General features: G+C 49.7%; 1 long non-coding RNA gene across 1 annotated transcript; it reads left to right on the top strand.

Moving 5' to 3' along the window:
• Window positions 1-219: 219 nt before the first annotated feature.
• LOC127305767 (uncharacterized) lies at window positions 220-2,158 on the top strand. The gene is made up of 2 exons (XR_011747777.1): window positions 220-1,774; window positions 1,875-2,158. It is a non-coding gene; the product is annotated as an uncharacterized lncRNA (long non-coding RNA).
• The last annotated feature ends 3,174 nt before the right edge of the window (window positions 2,159-5,332 follow it).

The raw sequence follows: 5,332 nt of genomic DNA, 5'->3' as shown, positions 1-5,332 counted from the left end.
TTATTCTGCATTCCCTAAGCTTCATTCTGCATAATAGCGTACACAACAAGATAGTTAGGACTATATATATATATATATATATATATAGGGGTATAGCTATGCACCCTAAAACAACCGTTAGATCATTCTATAGAGTAATTTGCACCGTAGATTTATTTCACGGCGTCACTGCATCCGTCCAACGCTCCCACTAACCGCCCATCCCTATTCAACAGCAAATGGAGTTGTGGTCCAACTCCACCCCACCTCCCATCGTGCTTTTCACCCACAAAAAATCCTGTACGGCTCCTAGCTTCGCTCCATCCATGGCGCGGCCGCCTAGCCCCGCTCCCTCGACGGCCCATCGATCCTGCCGCATTTTCTCCACGGCGTGGCTGCCGTGCTTTGCCGTGGCGGCGGCCCCGATTCCTATGCTCGATTCGGCCCTCGATTTGGCGCTTGATTCGGCGCTTGATCCGGCCGCAGCACGCGTGAGGATGGGCCCAAGCTCCTGCCGTCCACCTCCTCGCCGGCCGCTCGATGACGACGGCGCGGGGCAACCTGGGCGGCCAGGAGGACGCGGTAAGAACGGAGAAGGCAGGGGGCCGGCGACATCCCAAGGCTGACTCCAATCGTGGCATGTGGCCGCGCAGGAGGTCGAGTGGCCGGCTCGCGGGAGCACAGGTCCGCTCGCTTGGGAGGAGCGTGGGAGCAGCCCATGCTCTCCAAACGCGTTGATGTATTTCTGGCTGGATCGCTGGAGCCTGAGATCTCTTATTTCCTTCCTGCTACGTTCGTGACACAGTTCCCCTTAATCTTTTTATGATCCGCAATTTGCATTCTTTTTCCGATCTACTCTGTCGGATTGTAGGCACATGGATCCCGTTGCAGTCCGCCCCAAGCCTCGCTGTTCTTTCAAACGATTGATTGGCAAAATTAAGTCAGCGTTGTAGTGGCATGGGTGCAATTAATTTGAGTCGATTTATCCTTTGCGTTTCATTCTAACTTTTCCTCTGTTCTTTGTTCTCGTCGCCCGAAGCTTCTTTCCGCCGCCGCCCAGGAAAAACTTTCCTGTCCATTATCAGTATTTTCATGGATGGATTTCATGGGCAATCTGCAACAGCGAGGACTTCTATTTTTTGGCGCTCAATGCTTTAGTGGAAATATGAAGAGCATGAAACAAATTCATTGCTGTTGATACCAAGCAGATGCCTTGCAAGTGTTTTCTTGTTTCTTCCTTTTCCGTGGTCACAACTCCAAAGATCTTGTCCTTGCTCACTGTATTGGTGTTGTGCCTCAAATCTCGTATGATTTTTTTCGTCAACCAATGTTCCATTCGTTCTTGATGCTAGTGGTTGTTGCAAAATAGAAAGCTATAATCCAGAGAAGAAGCTTACAGTTCTCTTTCATTCTGGTTTTGTTTGTTTCCTCTTCCCTATCCATCCACATATTAAGATTTATGTAGATTTCCAGTAATTACTCCAAGGGCGACCAAGTACTGATGGATAGTTCATTGCTATGATCCAAGCAGTACTCTTGGATCTGTAAATTCGACTTATTGATTCATTTGTCTTGACATCGAACAAATTTTCCTGCACCTGAATAAAACTTGTGTTTACCACCAAATAATTTAGTGCAGCTTAATTTGTAACTCCTTTGTCTTTAATTTGTTTACAGAAACTGATGAAAAGAATTTATGCGCAGGTGAACTTGGGTGAATCGCTCTGATGCTCCTTGGAGCCTTCGAGCTGATCTCAATCTCCTATAAAATCTTCACAGTTTCTTTGCTGCTATGGCAAGTCCTACTGCATCAAACCATCTCAGCAGTTCCAGCTTCGCTTTGTGAGCAATTGGCAACTAGGATTTTTCACTGAATTCTATCAAATTTGTTGCAGATAAAGATTTACCTATGAGTCATTTCAGTTTGTGAGATCAAGATACGGTGATGTTCCACGCTCCGCATCCAGGATGATCTGCACTGCGTCGTCGGCGCCGTCCCGCCTCCGTGGGCGGTTTGGGCAGACAAGGACACGTTCGACCTTTCTGTCCTAGTTTTTCCCCTTTTTCTTCTCCTCTTTTTGTATTGCATTTTTATTGATCCAATTTTCACATGATAATTCATTTGATCTGTGTTGACACTGAATAAACATGGATGAATCTCACGATTTGTATTTGAATCTTGAATGGATCTGTGAATGAGCAGCAAAAAAATATAGATCTTGGGATTTTTTTTTTTTTTTTTTTTTGAATAACAACAGGAGAACTGTTATATTCATCGCAATAGAGGAGAAGGTCAAGACGACCGGTTGACCCAGTTTATGAGGAAAACCGGGCCCAAAAACCGTACAAAACGACTCCATTTTTGAGGAAAAAGGGGCCAGAAAACCGCACAAACAACAGAGCCTCGTCGCCCACACGACACAAAGCCACCATTGCACAAACAAACACATCCGTGCTCGGAGCCGCCACTCCGACTTCCCCTGCTCGGTTACTAGCCGCAACGCCGCACGGACTAGACGCCTCGTAGCCCAGGCTACACTAGACGACCATCCGCAGACCACGAACGTCGCGCCAAAAAGATCCGGGGCCGCCGCCCCGGCGTGCCAGCCGACCGATCGTTTGATCGCGCCGACCGGGCCGACGGACTCGCTACCCACGTAGCACAAGCACGCCACCCTTGCCTTGCTAGACCACGACCACACCCCATATGCCCGTAGTTGCAAGGCCGTTCGAGGCCGCCGCCTCGACGCACCATCCACCGTCCGGAGCCGCTGCCCCGGCTTCCACCATCTTCGGCCGCAAGGCAACCATGCCTAGTTGACGCAAACCTACCACACCACAGGTGTTGGGCCTCCAAAGACGGCGCCTTCAAGAAGGTAGCGGCATAGATGTCGCCGTCGCCCGCTCCCGAGGAGCTTAGATTTTCACCAGGAGAACGCCAGACGGCAGGAGATGTAGCTCACGAAGACGCCTTCAAGAAGGAGTACGGCTCCCGTGGGCACCGTCATCATCGGCACCTCACTCCGCATCCAACAACTGCCGGAGCACCAGAACAGGACGGGAGCCGTCGAAGATCGGGTCACCAGCCGCCGCGCCGTCGAGCAACCGCACCATGGGCCCGCAGAGGCCCAGATCGGCCCTGCCCACAGCGACCCCGACGCCTCCACCGCGCTAAGGATCCCTCTGGCCACCAGCGCGCTTGCGCATCTACGAGCGGAGCCAGAGCCGCGCCCAACCCCGCCGGCCGCAGCCGCCGCATCCCGAGGCCGCTCGCCGTCGCCGATCTAAAGTCGCCCGCTCGCTGAGCGCGCCCGACGCCGTCGCTTGAGCGCCGCCGCCACGCCGCACCAACGCTCGCTGAGCGCGGCCGTCCACGACGCAGCAGCCGAAGCCCCACGCCGCCTCGCGCCAAGACCGAGCGCGGCCCGCGCCTCCGGCCGACGAAATCGCTTCGCGCAGCCCGCCGCCGGAGCGGGAAGGAGATCCCGCCGCCGCCCACGCCGCGCGGGCTTTGCCCGGCGACGCTTGCCGGCGGCGGCGAGGGAGGAAGGCGGAGGCGGAGCTTCTCCCGCGACGGCTAGCTAGGTTTGCGCCCAGGTCGCTCGCGGGGAGCGACCGAGGCGCCGCACGGCTCCGGATCGATATACAGCAACTTGTCAGTTGATCTTGGGATTTGAAAGTGAATGGATCTTGCATAGATCTGGGGATGGTCACACTGCGGCGGTGGGCCTTCTGACAGTAAATTCAGCCTGCACGGTGTGAACATTTTGAAGTTTCTTTTGCCAGAATGCATGGACCACCTTCCTTTTTTACTTTGACACGGACGGGGACAACTAAGAGCATCTCCAGTCGCGTCCCTCAAAAAGCGTCCGACATAAATGATTTGGGGCACGTTTGGGACCGCGCCGGACAAAAAGAGACCAAAAATCTGTACAAAAAAGAGACCCTTCCCAGCCGCGTCCCTCAAACAGCGTCCGGATGCATGCATTTTAATAGAAGGGACCACCCCATGTGGGAAAAGTAGGTGAGAGAAAGTGTGGGGAAAGAGACTAGCATGTGGGGACTAGGGGCTGCATGCATGCGTCCGGACGCTATTTTTGTGTCCGGCGTCCCCGGTGGGGCGCTAATTAGCTTTGGGGGACGCGACTGGACAGCTTTTTTCCCCATTTCTTGTCCGCGGTCCCCCAAACCTCATTTGGGGGACGCGACTGGAGATGCTCTAACGGAGAAAACGGAAACGCAAATCACAATGCAGCATCGGACGATTCTAAGGCTATGCACACCTACCACCCTAGGTAGAAAATCCGCGTCGATATATATATATATATATAGGTAAATTAATATATATATACCAGCACTATTCTGCAACCGGTTGCAGAATAATATTCTGAGCACCGACTTATACTTCTCTAGACACAAGGTTGAACTTTCTGGATAAGAGGGTTGACCTTTCTGTCGGAACTTACATGAACTTCCCGTTTTCTTCAAAGCTACTGATTATGCTACGACTTTATCAACCATTTGGCGGAAATGTGCAAGTGATATACCGTTGGATAGATAATGAAAAACCGCAACTTTTTTATGTTCACAATTTCTGCAGATTATGCATGTTTTAAATTTAATTTTGAAAATACGAAAACGCTTCTATGTGGCCAGAAAACGAACTTTTACTTCGATTTTTGAACCCCTTATCCAAACTTTGCAAATGATACACCGTTGGATAGATAATCAAATTGCGCAACTTTTTCATGTTTTACGTTTTTTCAAAATCCTCACAGTTTTTGAACAATTTTGAAAATACCGAAATTCGGACGTATTTAAAAACGAGCGGACAGTAATTTGAATGATTTGTTTCAACCGTTTGTCGGAATGATGCAAATGATATGGCGTTAGAAAGCTATGGACTAGGCGCAACTTTCTTATTCCAATTGTTTTCTCTAATTTCTTACAGGTTAAGAGAAAAACTTGAATTACTCTCCGCCTATTTTATGTGACGGGCACCGAATGATTGTCCCCGCGATTTCCATGCGGTATATTTAAACAATGCAAATGATATATGGTTGGAAAGGTGTCAAAATGGCGCAACTTTTTTGTATCTACCATTTTTGCCAAATCCCAACGGTTTAAAACTAATTTTAGAAGTTTTGAAATAATATTTCCGGTATATTTTGTGGGATAACGATTTGAATTTGATGGATTAGATCCATTTATTTGTTGTAAAATATTGTAGGTAATGAAATTAGACATATACTCTACCATATAAAGCTTTTGGTTACAATGATTGAAGTGGTTGGTGATCAAATCGATGAGATTTGGACAATAGATTTCCGCCCCGTAAAAACAGAGCACTAAA

Source organism: Lolium perenne, chromosome 6 (genome assembly GCF_019359855.2).
Source record: "Lolium perenne isolate Kyuss_39 chromosome 6, Kyuss_2.0, whole genome shotgun sequence".
NCBI classification, from domain to species: Eukaryota; Viridiplantae; Streptophyta; class Magnoliopsida; order Poales; family Poaceae; genus Lolium; species Lolium perenne.
This window is presented reverse-complemented; position numbering and strand designations above follow the sequence as displayed.